Source organism: Myxine glutinosa, chromosome 1 (genome assembly GCF_964187855.1).
Source record: "Myxine glutinosa chromosome 1, kmMyxGlut1.1, whole genome shotgun sequence".
Taxonomy (NCBI): domain Eukaryota; kingdom Metazoa; phylum Chordata; class Myxini; order Myxiniformes; family Myxinidae; genus Myxine; species Myxine glutinosa.
In genome coordinates this window covers 157238710-157258882 of record NC_136261.1, presented here as the reverse complement: position 1 = coordinate 157258882, position 20173 = coordinate 157238710, and the positions used below count along the sequence as shown (strand labels likewise).

General features: G+C 42.3%; 1 pseudogene; it reads left to right on the top strand.

The window, feature by feature from the left end:
• LOC137430846 (glutamate receptor ionotropic, NMDA 2A-like) overlaps window positions 1–20173 on the top strand; it is a 566227-nt pseudogene that overhangs the window by 161724 nt on the left and 384330 nt on the right.

The following is a 20173-nucleotide window of genomic DNA, read 5'->3' as shown; positions in this document are numbered from 1 at the left end:
CCCCCCGATGATGAGGTGGAGACACGCCTTTCTTCTCCGTTGGTTACCTCGTGCGTAATGGAGTCAAATGCAGCAAACAGTGGACAGGGGATGAAATGCAGCAAAGTGGATAAAGGTGTCAATTGCAGCAAAGTGGATAAACCTGGCACTTTGAAGATGCCATGGGGTGTCGGAGGGACCTACTCTTATTTAATTCGGTGCAATGAAGAGTCAAACTATTGGGAAACACATCCTTAACCTACATAAAAGAAGGGACTAACTATTTTAAAGGATATATGGTGCCCTGTGTGTAGGTTTATGGAATTAACTAAGAGGACGAGCTTCGACCTTTCTTTACGTTACGGAGGGTGCCATTTACACACAACAAAACCATAATTCTCACATTCTTTACATTTTCTCAAATTCGTTACACTTCTCAAATTCGTTACAATATATATATATATATGTTCAACTATGGAATTCAACAGGGGTAATTCCCTGTGTGTCGTAAAAGGCGACAAAAAGGGTTGGCGGCAGGAAGGGCATCCGGCTGTAAAACATTGCTTCAAAAAGGGAACCAAAAAACAACAACAACCACGGTGCCCGAAAAAGGCCAACCCCCGCTTTGCGGGGGAAAATGGCCTCTAAAGGTGGTTTTTATGCAAGAACAGATAGGTGATGTACCATGGACAGAGAGGATCTATTGAGGATGTTAGGTAGGCCTGTTAAAAGAGTTCTGGGTCAGATGCAAGAAAGTAAGGAGCCATCTCAGAATTCTAAAAGAAGATAAAGCTGGCATCCGAGAGAGTTCAACAAGGTCGCACAGCAGATAAGTGAGGCCAATGTCTTTCACAGCTCGTTGGAGTTGGGACAAATACCAGAGGACTGTAGAGCAGCAAATGTATCACCATTATTTAAGAAGAGATAAAAGGAAGTATTGGAGAATGATGGACCTGTGTGCCTAACTTTAGGAGCGAGGGAAGTAGTCGAGATATTGATTAGGGATCTGGTAAGGCATCCTTTATATAAATCCAAATAATTAAATACACCATGGATTTACTCAAGGGAGATGATGTTTTACAATTTTTTTTTGTAATTCATTGATCGGGTTATTGATTGGGCTGATGAATGTAATATAAAGTCAGGTATCACATAAGAGGCTGTTAGTTAACGTTAGTACCTGCACAGTGTTTGCCAGTGCCATGTTGCTGACTACAGTTTGGTAGAATGGCAAATTTGGATCAAGAACTGGCTCAGGTATAGAAAGCAAAGAGTGCCTGTGAGTGGGAGGATGCCACCCTGGGAAGTTGCAAGTCGTAGGGTACCTCAGCATCTGTCGTGGAACCATTATTGTCTGTTATGTATATTACATTTCTTTTGTTTTTGATTATGGCAGCTCGAGACTAGTTTGTGATATATGTGTGTATATATATATATATATATATATATATATATATATATATATATATATATATATATACAGTATATATATATATATATATATGTTGGAGAACCAGATTACAGATACCATTATTAGTAACTCCCAACCACATCCAGGTCGACTCCATATGATGAGTGGATACCAGAGATAACGTTACCGTGTGGCAGGCGGTGCTTATCGCTCCCAGCAAGGTGCAGCAGCAGCTGTATGGGACACCTTGCTGGCGGTTCCCCACTGATGATATGAAGGTCGCATAGTGACTGATATATATATATATATATGTATATATATATATATATATATATATATATATATATATATATATATATATATATATATATATATATATATATTTGTGCAGTGTCTGTCTTGTGTTGTATTGTTTTGTCACTGAACTACTCCCTCAAACTTTTGTGAAATCGTTCCAAACTTATGGTATGCACCTATCTCTCCCATCGGTATGTCCCAAGGGTATTCCTCCACAGCTTCCAACCTTGTTCCTTCTGCCCATCCCCTCTCCCACCACACCTAAGTTACCTTGCTTCGATTGAGTTAGTGTGGATGTAGGACAGACCTGATGGATCGAGTGATATCCCCCTGTGCCTGAGTTTCATTGTGTGTACTCTATGTCTGCAACCCTGCCAATTTGAAAACGGACCATTCTGGCAATTGGATCAACCCACTAAATTGTATATGATGTATGCAAGTCAACATTTTTTTTTTCTCCCAACAATGAAAGAATGGTCCTGCATCAGTGAGGATTAGCATGCATACCACATTCGTTCATATCTATGTAGTCTCCAGCCAGTTTCACACATCTTTCACAGCAGTGGGTGAGTATCCTGATCCCATTAAAACATAAGTTTTTGTGGCTCAAACAAGTCTTTCAAAAGAGGGAAACCTTTTGACTCCATACACACTGAAGATAGAAAGTTGCAGGAACTTGATATTTGTTGATACCTTAGAGCCGTGGTGTTTGCCCATTGTAAGTATGTTTTTACATAATATACACCATTTACAATTTATATACAGTATGTATTGTATATCGTGGTGAACGGTGGGTCAAACGCTGGGGGACAGTGTTGTATAATGAAGTATCTCGTGAATAAAAATGTCAAAGCAGCTGAGATTTACAGGAGATTAGCCCTTCAGTTCAATGATACATGCCTCTCATGCCAAAGTGTGTATGAATGGCGTAAAAGCTTTTAACGTGGGCATCAATCACCAATGGATGATGAACATGTGCTTACTACAATGTCTTGCGATGTGTATTCGCTGCATCAATGTGCATGCCATTGATAAGAGAACTTTATTTTGCTGTAGTTTGAAGTTGGGAAATCATCATTCATTCACAAGTGAAAATCTTCAGACGAAGCACCAGCAGTGTTCCCAATGGATCCTGTTTTTTGATTGGAGAGCAGTTGGTAAGCGATGTGCTTAACCATCACCCCTGTACGCCCAAATGTATTACCGTCAAATTTCCATCTATTTCAGACCACGCATGAAAAGAGCATCTTTGTGGCATTGACTTTCAAAGTGATGAGAACATGTGAGTGCAGATGTACTGGAAGAGTAGTATACCTGCTCTAAAGATTGATATCCTTCTGAAATTACAGGCAGAACAGCTCACCTTTCGAGACGTCATCCGAGCTCGATTTACGGCTGACTATAAACTACCGCTCTGGTGTTTCACAGGCAGGGAGTTTATTCAATGTGGGAGGTCTGCCAGATGGAACGTTAACTTACGCACATGACTGCTTGAAATTGAATCGTGGCGGACATTAAATATCCAACGGCGTATTTTGCAAAGAGTGGAGGAGTTTGTTGCTGGAACCCTAAAATAAATTCCAAATGGAAACAGACACCGACAGAAGGCGCCACATTGGTGGCACAGCTGATGCAATCGACCCCCAGAAAGGATGCAACCAGCAGTCACATACTGCACATTCTTGGAGAGGAAGCACACCTGCAATGGGTCAAATGAGTACCTGCAGTACGGGAATATATTGGAGGTTTGAAAAAAGCAGGATCAATTTCATTAACTTCACTTTTTTTGAACATTTTACCAACCAAAAAGTGTACATACAATAATAATTTTATGTATCACATACCAACATTTGTTTGTTATTACAAATACACATTAAAATGACATCTTTTATATTGAGTTTCAAGTGTAGCAGATTCCATATCCTCTCTCGTATTGTGCCTTTGAGATGCGGAATTCATGTAATAATAATAGATGTTTTTTAAAATATGACTGTATATGACAACAAAATACTGTTATCCATCTGATATGCAGGTAGGAAAGTGGAAAGAAGAAAGGCTTACCCTAAAATATCCTATTTGGCCAAGGTTTGGAGCCCGAGGACCTTCTGGTACGGATGATCATCATGTCAGTGTGGCAACACTGGAAGAGCGGCCATTTGTCATTGTAGAGGATGTGGACATGTTCGCTGGTACATGCCTCCGTAACACCGTGCCCTGCAGGCAGCAAATCAATCCTATAGGGTGAGCAATGGCAACAGCACTACTTTAATCTGATTTAAGATGGCATTATTACTTTATTATATATACAGCGCGTATCAAAAAAAAGGTAATCCGAATTCAAGGGGTTAATATGCAAAGGTTATTTTGTTTGACAATTTACATGTGGTTTACCAATTATGAGGAGATCCTCAGCTTTCCATTGATGCCTTTCATGCATCATTGCTGTCACACATGACCGAGTACATGTTCATTGAAAATGACAAGTTCAAATCGCATTTTTACAAGTTTGGCTAACTTGTAAAACTGCAAGTTTTAAAACTGCATTAACTGCAAGACAGTTTTAAATGGATGCATTACTTGTCGACTGCCAAGTTGATTATGTAAAATGTTAAGCTGGTCTGGTAATCGTCGGTTGCATCATCCTTTGTTTAAGATGGGTATTTAAGATGGGCCAACAGTGTATGGGTTTAGAGACAGTCTGAGTCATTGAAAAGATGGTTCAACTTACGACTGAACAGCGGACCTTCGTGGTTACAACCTTTCACCAAACTGGAAGTTTGCAGCGAACTCGTGATGCGTTCAGGGAATGTTTCCCAGAACCGGAGCCTCTAGCAGCCAAAACCATCTGGGCGAATGTTAGAAAATACCAAGAGCATGGCACTAGCCTCAACCGTAACAAGGAGAATTCTGGTAGGAGGCACATTGGGCGATCGGAAATGAACATTGCAGCAGTAAGGTAGCAAGTTTTGGAGCATCCTAGGGATACCAGCGCAAGACGAAATGGGACGGGATTGCCTTCAGCAACATTCTACCGAATCACAAGGCTGGACCTCCACCAACATCCATATCGGATCCACATCCGGCATCAACTTACGCCAGGGGATTTTGCCAGGAGGCTGGTGCTTGCCAGATGGTTGCTAGCACGTTGCGAAGCAGATGTTAATTTCCTGCGGTATCCCATTATCGGCGACGAAGATGCTTTTTCCAAAGGACGGCAAGGTCAATACCCATAATGTTCTTGAATATGCACTGACAGAACAACCCCAGGAATTTAATTTTGACACCAAGATGAATCGACGAAAGTGGACTGTTTGGTTGGGACTTTGTAGAAGTGGTCAGGTGATTGGACCATTTTTCTTTCAAAGGAATGTCAATAGTAACAGGTATCTGCAGATGATCAATGATGAAGTTTTACCGCAGCTGGAGGAGAGCTTTGAGCGACAGGTTCGTGGTGTCTTCAGATATCTCTGGTGGGCCCAAGACGGTGCCCCAGCACATCGTCTTATCGCTGTTCGAGATCGACTGAGGGAACTCTTTGGAGACCGAGTCATCGCCCTCAACCATGCAGTGGAATGGCCGTCAAGATCACCTGACCTCACACCATGTGATTATTTCCTTTGGGGACATTTAAAGAACAAGGTGTTCGTAACTCCTCCCCGTGATATTGACGAATTGCAGGGCCTTATTCGACATGAAGTGGATGCTTTGCGCAATGACCCGGCTATGGTGAGATGAGCAGTTCAGGGCATGCTCCGCCACTGTGAGCTTTGTGTTGAAAGGGGAGGTGTACATGTTGAAGGTGTGGGTGCATAAAGGCCAATCATTCCTGAGAAAAGTTCACCTCTGCCGTTCATTTTGCACCAATTGTCCTGACTTGCATCGATTAGCCAAACTTGTAAAAATGCGATTTGAACTTGTCATTTTCAATGAACATGTACTCGGCCAGGTGTGACAGCAATGATGCATGGAAGGTATCAATGGAAAGCTGAGGATCTCCTCTTAATTAGTAAACCACATGTAAATTGTCAAAATTAATAACCTTTGCATATTAACCCCTTGAATTCGGATTACCTTTTTTTTGATATGCACTGTGTATGTATGTATATATATATATATATATATATATATATATATATATATATATATATATATATATATATATATATATATATATATATATATATATATATCTCAAGACCTAATCATATCTCACCCATAATTGGAGGGAGGGGTAGGGGAATGTAGCATTGGGATTCTCATGTATGTGTTCCGCGTGGATGTCTACAGCTGCAGAGGAACCCGGGTAGGGCTAATAACTTAACTTGTGTCACTTTTCTTGGTTGCTTTATGCAGATTTATGTTTCTGGAAGACGCATTGTGTGTGTGTTTGTGTGTGTGTATGTATGTATATATATATACTAGCTGAGGTACCCGGCTTCGCCCGGGTTGAATATGAATAATACAAATATATGATGAAAAGAACATGTATATTTTAGAGCAATATCACAGTACATTTCCTACATGACGTTTTGTCAATTTTCAATTTCTCAAAACCTCTTGGTATACAACATTTCTGGTTTTCTTACTTGGTGCCAAGACATAAAGATTGCTTGGTTTTCCAACCCTCGAGCAGCCCACGAACAGCTGGCCATGGGAAGTACCCGGCATTGCCGGGCGGGGGAGGGGAGGAGGAAGGGGAGGGGAGGGGAACGGGGGGGGAGGGGAGGAGAGGGTGGGGAGGGGAGGAGGAAGGGGAGGGGAGGGGAACGGGGGGGGAGGGGAGGAGAGGGTGGGGAGGGGAGAAGAGGGGGGGAGGGGAGAAGAGGAGGGAGGGGGAGGAGGAGAGGGGAGAAGAGGAGGGAGGGGGATGAGGAGAGGGGGGAGGGGAGGGGGGAGGTGAGGAGGGGGGAGGGGAGGTGAAGGGGGAGGGGGAGGGGAGGGGGAGGGGGGAACGGCTAGCTTGGCAAGCGATAGCAGGCTTTTTACTTTTATTTTTACCTCAATGAGGGCTATATATATAGTCCGTGCTTGGAGCCTTCAAGTTCAACATAAAGTTTTTTTATGAAAAATAATGCAGATGTATAACAATCCACCAATGCAAGTTCAGAAATGAATGCAGATCCTTTACTTTGCGATACAAACGCGATTCCCGCCATTTCCACTCACGATCGACCGCGACTCTTCCTCCTCCTACAACTTCGTCTCACTTCTTTCACTCAAAATGCACGAAATTCTGCCGCATGAAATTATGTAGAGGCCTCGTCGGGGGATATAAGGTAGATAAGGAAGGCGTTGTAACAGAAGAATCAAAATAAAAGTGGAGAACATAAGGAAATGGGAGCTATTCTGGACCCACAGCCAAACCCGACAAACCATTGCAATACACCCCGAACGTCTAGCGCCGCCACAAACTACACCATGGAATTGCAGCTGGCGCGGTTTTTTTAAACCATTGATATTAAAATAAAACGTAGCCTAAAACCACCGGGATTTTATGCTGATTCCGAATCTGTGTCTAAAACTTTTCTCCGATGTGTAGTTCTTGAGTTATAAGCGGACATCCAGACAGACACACGCACACACACAGACACTCCTTTATATATAGAGAGAGATATATATATATATATATATATATATATATATATATATATATAAATATATATATATATATATATATATATATATCACCCCCAAACCCCTTCCCTCCACCCCCAATACTCACCTCCAACGCCCTTCCCGACCAACCCAAATTGTGCCATCCAAAAAAATTAATAAAGCAAGCAGAAGACTTCTGTTTATCGACACCTTTACAAATAATATATATTTATTTTTATATATATATATATATATATATATATATATATATATATATATATATATATATATATATATATATATATCAATAAAATATCACAGTATCTTTGTAAAGGTGTCGATAAACAGAAGTCTTCTGCTTGCTTTATTAATTTTTTTGGATGGCACAATTTGGGTTGGTCGGGAAGGGCGTTGGAGGTGAGTTGCGGTTATCTAACATGCTGACAGATGGGAGAGCCAGCGCCCTCTCCCAAAATATTTTTCTGACATAAAACACTGCCTTTGAGTGGGCTGGATTACAATTGATAGTTGTCAGAAATGGAACCTATTCGAGACAGCTTCAATGCCAAAGGATGGTACTTTCGAGATATCTTGTTAGTCGAAAGAAGGTGTTGATTGAATGAATGAATGAACGAATAATCGTTTTAAGGCCATTTTCCCCGCTAGAGCGGGGGTTAGCCTTGCGGGCCCCATGACAATCATGGTTCCCTGTTTTATGAAATGTTTTTATGGCCGGATGCCCTTCCTGACGCCAACCCTTAGTCGCCTCTTACGATGCGCAGGGATACGGTGTACCTATTCTAAGCCGGGGTACACACCGGGATCATTCATCCCAGCAAGCTGTTGATTACCTTAAAATATTCTTCATAACAGTTGTGATAATCAAAGTCGCACTTATTATCCTTTCACCCAATGATAAGCCTTCTCTTACATTCAATATTGACATTAAATATCAGAATTATTTTGGGAAGAGTGTGCCTTAGCTTATTATTGTATTTTTATGGTTGAATTGTTGAGTACCTTGATAGGATTGCTAATTTTCCTGTATGCCTGTGAGAGGAGCATGTAATTGGTCACTTTGCCCAGTTAGTATTTATGGTGTGACCATGGAGTCAGTGCCACAAGGCCCCTTGAAGCGCTATACCAATGAAAGGTTTGATCAAACCACATTCGATCAAGGTAATCCAGTATTACACTTTGAAGACTACTTAATTATTTTGTGGCTTATATTTCGATTAATTTTTGGATGATCTTGTGTGTCATGTTTCTTTGAAATGCAATTTCAACAGGCTAGTTTTTTCAGGTGGCTTTGGCGGTTTTTGGCGGCTTTGTGTTTCTTACCTTAGAGCACGATGGCAAGACATACTTTTGCCCTCCCCTGAAGGTGCGGGTGGGGTGGTTCATTTGTCTGGCGGCACTGGATGTTGACAGTTCATTATATAGGAAAAAACAGGCAAATTACAAGGGAATGGTTTATAGGATTAAGGATTAAGGAGGGAGGAGGGATAGTAGGAGGGGAGGGATCATGGTTATCATCTTGTGAACAAACTTCGACATGTGATCTATCGTTTTATGCAGATACCACACACTTGTGCAAAACATGGACTAATTTCTCCTTAACACCTATTTACGTCCCCGCAACAAAAGTATTCCTACCAAAAGTATTCCTGGGCTTTCACTACCTATTTCTCTATCACACCCACAAAAAAAGGAAATAAAAATCTGAGCAGCAAATAACGTTTTTTTTGCGGTTCCGTATTTTAGCAAATAACTGGGGAAACTGGAAGCAATACACCTGATTGAAATCATTTTAAACTCCCTGAAGTGCATTGTGATGACAGCTGTCTTGTTTTTTTTAATACGCAGGGCTTCCTGTAAAGCTTCACTGCATTACATTTGGTTTGGATTGTGGATGATATCAACAAACAGGTGTCAGATTGGCCCGTTAAAGGAGCTTGGTCAATCTCTTTATGCTTGGAGAATCTTTATGACATTTTGACCATGCACCAGAGGAGCTAAGATGTGATTGGATGCACTGAATCAAAGGTCCACCAGTTGTTTAAAATTTATTTTACAATTCAACGAGATCTATAACAGAACAAAATCAGAAGCTTGCCAAAATATTTGCAACAATTGGCAAAGAAGGCAAAATATAGCAGACCTCAAATTTTGATGGTGAAGGCTGAATAGTGCATCATCTGATAAAACAATTTAGTTTTACAGAAGTTTATTTATTATAGGGTGATGTGTCAATTTGTGAAATATGTCTGCTTTTCTTTGAGTCAGTGAACTAGTGTTCATCAAATAAAAATTGCAAGCTGAAGTACTCGGCGTTGCCCAGGGAAATTCAGTGATGTATGTACGTATTTAAATATTTCCTGCATAACACCCACAAAACATATTACTCGATCACTCCTGAGAAAAATGCAGGCAGGGTATAAGAACATACTCACTCGAGGCCTGAATACAGAGGTGTTATAATAAACCTGTGTAAAGCAATCTTTTCAATAGCAGGTGCAAGTGTAAGCAATATAACAATTAAATTTGTGTTGTTGACAGCAAATCACGACAACCGCAACATATGATCTTCACAAAACTGACTTCAAAACTGACAAAACGTCTTCATTGATTGGACAACCCTTCCATCTACTACCTCAACAATCATCTCCAAGAACTTCTGTCACTCAAGCTTTTGGGGCTCACTATCTGCCATGATCTTTCCTGGGAAAACCACATTTCCAAGCTGGTCTCCAAAGCCTGTCGCCGACTGGGCATCCAGTCGATGAATGAGATAATGATAATTCGTTCCTCGTGCGAAGTCCTTCCTTGGCACACCTGAGCTCCTCACCACATACAAGGCTTTCATCCGCAGGTCAATGGAATACTGCTCTACCCTATGGGCCGGTGCTCCTGCCTCACACCTCGCTCGGCTTCACGCTGTTGAAACCAAAGCTTTCAGATTCATTGGAATCTCCCACGATGAAGCTGATTCTGAGGGCCTTTCACTGACTCACCGCTGGTAGGTTGGTGGTCTTTCTGTCTTCTACCGACTCCTTTCCGGCCTTGCTTCCCCTGCTCTGTCTGTGCTCTGTCCCCCAAATATTCCTGCAGGATACACAAGATCTGCCAGCAACCCTCTTCTGGGGAAACTGCCAAAATCAAGACTCTCTGCTCACTTTCACTCTTTCATTCCTCTTTACTCCAGCCTCTGGAACAAACTCCCCCACTCTCTTCAATCCCACTCCTCCCTCCAGGTTTTTAAAACAGCTGTTCTCCACCATCTCTTATCTTCCCCCGTCCAAAACCTTGATTTTTCTACCCTCGTTAATTCACCCCAGATCCACTTTTTTGAAATCCCAACTTCTTTCCTGGAAGTCCTAGCAGTGTCCATGTGTTTTATACCTCTCCCACCCCCCCTCCCCCTTTCCCATGCCTCCTCCCCCCAAGCCCTATCCCTCCCACAGATCTCTCGATGTCCCTGTTCTCTACTGTTGTACTTGTGTGCTTCCCTCTCTCTCCCCCATCTTGTCTCCCGCTCCCTTTATTATATGTTTTATGTGTCCGTTTTTTTGGTGCTTAATGTTTAAGCTCTTACACAAGCCTCGATCTTGTATACAAAAAAAAAAGGAACAAAAAACAACAACATATTACTCGATTACTTCCGGGAAAAATGCAGGCAGGGTGAATAACATATCCACTCGGGGCCTGAACACAGTGGTGTTATAATAAACCTGTGTAAAGCAATCTTTTCAATAACAGGTGCAAGTGTAAGCACTGTAATTATTAAATTTGTGTTGTTGAAAGCAAATCATGACAACCTCAACATATGGTCTTCACAAAATATATTACTCAATGGCTCCTGGGGGAAAAAATATTTTTCCCATTTTTTAAAAATCCAAACATAGCCTTCGACCTTCCTCTGGATGTAAGAGGCCATGCAAAGTTTGGTTGCACTGGTTCATGCAGACCAAACGCAATGCACAAATGACCAAACACACAAACTTTCTTCTTTATATATTAGATAGTGTTCCTTGTTTTCATATTTAGGATTTTAAAATATTTTGCAGAAATACAATGCTTAAGGATGTGTGAAACTGTATGTCTAAAACTTTTATGATGGTAGGACAGAAAATGTGGGACGTGTATTACTGTATGTGTGTCTGTCAAACAATAATCAGCAAAAAATAACAACTTGCATTGTAATTCTTTAAAATAAGAAATCATGTCATTGACATGCAGATATGTATATATTATGTCGGTGGGGTAGTGATATGTAGAGTCAGGTAGATTTGTATAAAGTAACATGCTCCGGATGTCGGGTAAGAACCATCACCATGTAATAAGTTTTGTTTAGCCGAATGTCAGATTAAGGTGTATCTTCGTCCCCATTATGAGGAATGGGGCATGTTAACTAGATATAGGGATTATGTTAATTCCCCTGTTCATCACACCTCAGTAATTTACATCCTTTGTCCCTTATGGCACTGCACCATAGACAGTAGCACAGGAAATGCCTGTTAATTAAACCACACTAAATAATAAAACTAACCGGAACCCAGATGACGCACTTAGGCTGATTACCCCGACTGGAAAGGACGCATAGGACGAATGATCTGTGAAGACACGTCCCGAGGAGCCGTGATTGGCCAGGGCTTCTGATTGGCAGAGAGGAGGGCGAGCAAGAAGCGGCGCGCTGATTGGTGGAGAGCTGGACGAGGTGGTGGTGTCCTGCGGGCATTGGTGGAGAAGCGCCAATGACGTCACGACCCGACGTTAAAAGAACCCTCGGATGGTCATTTTCTCGCTCTTGTTTTTTGCCCTCGACGACCTCTGGCTCCCTTGTTCTTCTCCCTCGCGCTCTTGTGCCTGTTCTTGTTCTGGACCTCGGGAAAGATTGTGCTTGGACCGACCGTGTTCAGAGGTGCCACCGGAGACGTGCGGAGGCTGTAGGAGGAGCCGTGGCCCGGGAACTGCGGTACTCCGTACATGGATGAGTGTATGAGCGCTGCAGCGCGAAAGGGTGCAACGAGGCCTGGTTCCCGCCAACGCGCACGCTCCGCGCGCAACGTAGCCAGCGCTCCGGACCTGTTCGCAGGCCCTGACGGGGTCCCACCAGTGATCGGAACTAAGTGCACACACACACATAATTTATTTTCCAGCTGTTCCATCCCTTTTGTCTGTGTTTGGTTCTGTGTGCAGGAGCACTCTATATAGGAAATTTAGTTTATCGTTGTGCTTTTCTTTGTCCGGGCATCCGTTTTAATAAACCCTTTTGTTATTTTCCCTGTACATTTTAAATCCGGTTTCGTTTGAGTTACTTTTTGCAGGTTGAAGACTGCCCTGCGGGATCGCTCAGGTAAGTGGTTCAGCTTCCTCCCCTCCCCTTTCTTCCTCCTCCGGCGCGTATGATAAGAATCCACATTTGATCAGTCGCCTCCGAGTTAAAGCTCACTATTGGCCATTCTTGATCCCTGTGGTGTTCACCTGGGGAATCACATGACAATATTGTACACAAATATTCTTCCGATTCTGATGTACCATACTCTGTTATAGAGCATCGGTGCTGCCGAAGCAGTTTCTTGGCAAATGTTTTACTGGGTGCTTTGCCATTGCCTTCCCAACAGTAGTTAGGGCAGGAATCTGGAACTTAGCAATGGTGCCGGCGATAGCTCGCCTAAATTTTCGTGAAGGACACCATGGGATCTTTAATGCCCACCAACTAATGCAGGCAGATGGGACGCCCAGTTTAACGTCCATCTGAAGGATGACACACACATTGATGAATTGCCCTACCTGTGAAATACCAGGATGGCAGTTTATAGCTGGGATGGGATTCAAACCGAGGCTAGACAGCTTAGAGGAGAGTGTGTGTACCTCTTGGTTATCCTGCCAGCCCTAATCTGGGTTCCATTTGGGACGATACTAAGTACATATTAGACTTTTGCAATCTAATATCTAAAATGTAATTTCAAACATTGGCCTTTGTGTCTGCATTGAACTTGCCAGAACATAAACAATATTGCTGTATATCCCGGTTAATTTTGATCAATGTGGATTGTGAGTACATCCAAAATACACATTGACTTAAATGTGTTCTGAATGTTTTTATTGAAAGGTCTGACTGTAGATGTAAATGCGCAATACAGTACTTAAAATAGGCGATGTAACATTTTCCACTATACATAATGTGTAAACGATAAATATTTATGATTTCCTTCCATGGTACATCGTCCATAAAATAAAAAGAAAACGCACAGACACGTCTCTAATCATCCCGCCATGAAGCAGAGAAACACCTGCTCGTTTGGGGAGCAATCGTGCCTGTGAAATATCACGTTACATGTCATCGTCTTCAGCCACGTGACCCCCCATGAGCAGGAGTGAAGCTTCACAAGCTGACGTTTTGTTTACGGGAATTTTCGTCTACAGATATTTTACAAGCAGTTTTCTGATTTTTTTCCCAGGAATCGTGGCTTTGAGTTACATCAATATGCAAATTTCAGATTTCTGGCCCACCTAAAAGGTACTAAACATGAGTGAGTGGTTAGAAAGGTATTTTGATTTGTTTTGATTTGATATGTAGAGTAAAGTGAGGTGACTTTGAACACTTGTTGCAAGGTTCATTTGGATGTTTTTTTCCGTATAAATGTGTTGTAGCTATTATTTTTTTTAACGCTTAGACAAATCAAAGCCCCCTCAATTAGGGTAAGACTTTGAATATCATCACTTGGTAGGTGTTCAGACGTGGTGAATTGGTAAGTGTTCAAACACGGCCCAAGCACGAGGTGACTGAACGCCTGAATATCAAAAAAATAACCATCAACAGTCAACACCAAATCTGATGATCACCAAATTGGGGTTTTGGAAAGGTCACACCCTGGAGGGGCTTTAAAGCCAATAATACCACACACTAATTTTGTTTAAATTCTTCTGAATTCTAAAAAAAACTTCAAAAAGTGTTAAATTTCACCCCACTTTACAGTACCATACTCTTTACAGAGTGTTGATGCTGCTGAACCAGTGTCTTGGCAAGGGTTCTACCGGATGGTTTGACATTGCCTTCCCAATGTTGTTAGTCCGTGCTCCATTCTTTGAAATACCCAGCGTCAAGCATGGAAGCAACATGCACCATTTTTATAGTCTTTGGAAGGACTCTGCCGGGGTTTGAACCACCAACCTCCCAGACTCAGAGCGGACTAGCAATGCCTTGATAATATAGATCCTCTGACTCTGCCCTTAGCCACTTATCAATGGTGGATTTCAAGCATTCATAGTTATGGAACCAGCCTCATGTTGGTTTAGCGGTTAGTGTGCCGGTTTGCGATACCTAGGATCCTAGGTTCGAATCCCGGTTAATCGCTGAATTAACGGCAGCAGGTTCACTCAGCCTGTCATCCTTCCGAGGTGGGAAAATTGAGTACCAGTACACTGGTAATTCCATGTGTGGCGAAAAAGGTGACTAACAGGGTTGGTGGCAGGAAGGGCATCCGGCCATAAAACATTGCTTCAAAAAGGGGACCACGGTGCCCGAAAAAGGCCAACCCCTGCTCGGCGGGGAAAAATGGCCTCTAAAGGTGGTTCATAGTCTTGGAACCCTTTACCATGCAGTTCAGACTTCAGATATATTGAAACAAATAATAGTGACTCCTGGCCTTTCTGCACTGTGGGGTTGGATGATTCCACTGCTCGAACCCACACTGGCAAATGTCGGCTAGTGCAACTCTGGCATCGTGAACTGGCCCATCATCCTGCAGCACCAGAACACCATGCATCAACAGAACACCATGCATCAACATTCCCAGGCAGTTTATTTAGATGGAATTACATTGGTGCACCAGCAAATCAACATAGTATTGACCAGTATAATAGTTTTGTCGAGCATGTAATCAATCAGCAGCATGCCTTTTAAATCTCAGAAGATGTCGGCCATATCCTTGCCAGCTGAGGACTGGGCATGTAACTTTTTCAGGGATGAACATGCCCCTGCTTCCACTGTATTGGTTCAGATTTCATGTCAGGGTCTCAGTGGTAAACCTAGTCACGTGAAAAAGTAAGTACACCCCATGTAAAGTTTTGACTTTTTCAACATATTTCAACACACAGCTATTTGATCTTCATTTCAACAATATTGATAGATAAAGGTGATATAATATAACAAATATCATGAAACATTTACATTTTGTAGTCCATTGTATAATTTAAATAAACATAAATGCAAATTTCGCATGTGGAAAAAGTAAGTACACCCTTGGCTCTAATAGGTGGTATTGCCCCCTTTGGCAGAAACAACCTCAAGTAGGCGTTTCTTATAACTGTCTACCAGTCTCTGACATCGACTGGGAGAAATTTTTGCCCACTCCTCCATGCAGAATTCTTTCAGCTGTGCGATGTTTGAGGGGTTTCTTGCATGCACAGCTCGTTTCAAATCCCCCCACAACATCTCGATGGGATTTAGATCCGGGCTTTGACTTGGCCATTCCAGAACCCTCCATTTCTTTCTTTTCAGCCATTCCTTGGTGGATTTACTGGTATGTTTAGGGTCATTGTCATGTTGCAAGGTCCACCTTCGGTTGAGCTTCAACTCTCCGACAGATGGCCTCACATTATCCTCAAGCACCGTCTGGTACAATGAAGAATTCACAGTGGATTCTATGATGGTGAGCTGCCCAGGCCTTGATGCAGCAAACCTGCCCCAAACCATAATATTTCCACCACAATGCTTTACAGTTGGTATCAGGTTCTTGTGGTCAAATGCTGTCTTTGGTTTTCGCCAAACATGTCGTCTGGGACTGTGGCCAAATAGCTCTACCTTTGACTCATTTGTCCAGAGCACATTGTTTCAGAAGTGCTGGTCTTTGCCGAGGTGTTCATTGGCAAACTTTAGTCTTGCTCTGATGTTCTTTCTGGACAGCAAAGGTTTCCTCCTGGCACACCTCCCCTGTAGATCAAATTTTTGCAGCCTCTTTCTAATGGTAGACTCGTGCACTTTGACATCAACAGTGGCAAGAGCTACCTGTAAGTCCCGTGATGACATTCTGGGGTTCTTAGAGACTTCTTTCAGCATCTTGCAGTCTGCTCTCGAGCTGAACTTGCTGGGGCGGCCTGGCCTGAACAAGTTGGCAGTTGTTTGGAATCTTCTCCACTTGTCGATGATTTTCCGGACAGTCGAACGATTGATTTCAAATTGTTTGGAGATCTTTTTAAATCCCTTCCCAGACTCGTAGGCATCTATACCCTTCTTTCTGAAGACCTCAGAGAGCTCTTTTGATCTAGGCATCGTGACGCCGCACACTTCAACAACAAAGAGCAAACCAAACTAAATGTCTGAGGTTTAAATAAGACAGGTTCCTCCAAGATCCTCTCTAGCGATGTTCTAATCATTTGCACCTGAGCTGGTGCACCTGATTCAAATTTTAGGTATTTGAAGTAGTGATAAATGTAGGGGTGTACTTACTTTTTCCACATGCGAAATTTGCATTTATGTTTATTTAAATTATACAATGGACTACAAAATGTAAATGTTTCATGATATTTGTTATATTATATCACCTTTATCTATCAATATTGTTGAAATGAAGATCAAATAGCTGTATGTTGAAATATGTTGAAAAAGTCAAAACTTTACATGGGGTGTACTTACTTTTTCACGTGACTGTATGTTTCAACACCAGGATTCACACATGACAAAAACTCCACTGGATCATCATTGAAGAGCTCCAGCAACTCTTTACTGGACTCCACTCTCCTGTGACGATCTTGGGTCCTGTTGTTTTGTGACACCCATCATGCAGAAACTTTTGGTATGCCAAGATATTCATGGATAATATTTTCAGTGCTTCTAACTGAAATATGAAACTGTTTTGCAAGTTCTGCAAACTTGATTGGGTGATCAGACATTACATCATGTTTTCCACAGTATAAATTATTTTTCTTAACCTGTTATGTCTGCAGGTTGTCCAGACTTGTGGTCATCTTAAATCTTTAAACTCCTTTGACCTGCTGAATTTAAACTCCTTTGACCATTGTGTAACTGTTATAATGAGGGGCATCCTCCTCTAACACAGAAGCCATGCATCCATCGATTGGCTTTTTCAGTGCTCTTTCATTGCACAAATATTTGAAGACCACATGTTGTTCATGCTTTTCCAAGTCCATCATTCAATGAATGAAAATAATAGACCACCACTGATGGTAAGGCAGACATGAAAATAGGCGTGGACTAATTCTGGTACTATGACCAAATGCAGAATAAGTGCTATCAAAGCAGCCTCACAGCAAGGATTGCACTATGTGGTTTGCCGTTGCCTTCCTAGTGGTAGTCAGGGCAGCAACTTGGAATTTATTTAGGGTGCTGGTAATAGTTCACTGATTCCTTCACAAATGACACTGAGATACACTACATGGCCAAAAGTATGCGGACACCCCTTCTAATTAGTGGATTCGGCTGTTTCAGCCACACCCATTGCTGACAGATATATATATAATCAAGCACACAGCCATGCAATCTCCATAGACAAACATTGGCAGTAGAATGGGTCGTACTGAAGGGCTCGGTGACTTTCAACGTGGCACCGTCATAGGATGCCATCTTTCCAACAAGTCAGTTCGTCAAATTTCTGCCCTGCGAGAGCTGCCCCAGTCAACTGTAAGTGCTGTTATTGTGAAGTGGAAATGTCTAGGGGCAACAACAGCTCAGCCGTGAAGTGGTAGGCAACACAAGCTCACACAATGGGACCGATGAGTGCTGAACCGCGTAGGGCATAAAAATCGTCTATCCTTAGTTGCAACACTCACTACTGCATTCCAAACTGCCTCTGGAAGCAACGTCAGCACACAACTGTTCGTCGGAAGCTTCATGAAATGGGTTTTCATGGCCGAACAGTCGCACACAAGCGTAAAATCACCATGCGCAATGCCAAGCGTCGGCTGGAGTGGTGTAAAGCTCGCTGCCATTGGACTCTGGAGCAGTGGAAATGCGTTCTCTGGAGTGATGAATCACGCTTCACCATCCGGCAGTCTGATGGACGAATCTGGGTTTGGTGGATGCCAGGAGAGCACGACCTGCCCGAATGCATAGTGCCAACTGTAAAGTTTGTTGGAGGAGGAATAATGGTCTGGGGCTATTTTTCAGGGTTCTGGCTAGTCCCCTTAGTTCCAGTGAAGGGAAATCTTAATGCTAACAGCATGCAATGATATTCTAGACGATTGTGTGCTTCCAACTTTGTGGCAATAGTTTCAGGAAGGCCCTTTCCTGTTTCAGCATGACAATGCCCCAGTGCACAAAGCGAGGTCCATACAGAAAAGGTTTGTCGAGATTGGTGTGGAAGAACTTGACTGGCCTGCACAGAGCCCTGACCTTAACCCCATCGAACACCTTTGGGATGAATTGGAACGCCGACTGCGAGCCAGGCCTAACTGCCCAACATCAGTGCCCGACTTCACTAATGTTCTTGTGGCTGAATGGAAGGAAACTCCCACAGCAATGTTCATCATCTCGTGTAAAGCTTTCCCAGAAGAGTGGAGGCTGTCATAGCAGCAAAGAGGGGACCAACTCTATATTAATGCCCATGATTTTGGAATGAGATGTTCGACGAGCACATACGGGTGTGATTTTCGGGTGTCCACATACTTTTGGCCATGTAGTGTATTTAAGAGCACACATAAACACTGTAATTGGTGCACCAAGTATGTGATTATATGGGCCTCAGCTATATTCATGAGCCTCAAACGTTTTTAAAACGATACAACCATAAAATAGTGAAGAGCTGCAGACTAAATATCAGTTATTGAGACTTGCAAATCCTATGTAATTTCAAACATTTTTACTTCGGCCACCAAAGGTGTTTGGAGGCTATGTTTTCACCCCTGTCTGTCCGTTTGTCCGTTTGTCCGTTTGTTTGTTTGTTTGTGAACAAAATATCTCAAAAAGCTGTGGACGGATTCGGACGAAATTTAGCAGAGGTATCGTATGTGACAAGGACGAAATGATTAGATTTTGGTGAAGATCCGGATTCGGATCCGGCTACTAGAATTTTTAAGTGATTTTTCACCATTGGGAGACAGGGCCAAAACGATACAGTATATAGCAGGATATCTCAAAAGGTTATGGACGTATTTGGACGAAGCTTGGTGGACAGGTTGTGTGTGTGACAAGGAAGAATCGATTCAATTTCGGTGAGGATTCGGATCCGGATCGGATTGTATAATTTTTTAAGTGATTCCTCACCATTGAGCGATATGGCCAACCAGGCGAAGGTATGCTCTCTACTGAGTGCCGTTCTTGTTTTTTTTTTTAATGTAATGACATCCAAAAATGTAATCATTTCTTGGAAATGGCTGCACTATCATCAAGAAATGCATGTCACCCATATGGCTCTTCAAGAATCTCTGAAATAAATAACGAAACTTTTCTATTGCAGAACCCAGACATTTCTGAGAGCTTTTCAATGTGCAGCATAAAATTCCATATTTTATCTCAGATCTAAATGCACTCCTAGAGCAAACTATTAGGATCCAATTTCCAAAGAACATTTATGTGCAATGCATTTTATAGTTGATCAAATCGTTTGTACTTTGAAAAATAATTACAACAGAGTGCTTTTGCATTTTGAAGCTAAATGGTAACAGGATGATCTTTCGTCGGTCGTTGTCATTTTCGTACGCAGCACATGGTTCTTGCAGGGGCACAGTGGTCCCGCTTATGTGATGCTCCATTTTGGTTATGGCAGGAATTTTGGAATTTGTTCAGGGTTCCGGCAATAGCTTACCTACTCTTTAAAAAAAAGATACAGTGGCATCTTTACCACCTACATATTAATGCTACAAGATGAGACACTAAGTCTAACAGTCCAACAGAGGGACGACACACACACACACACATCTATGCCTTGA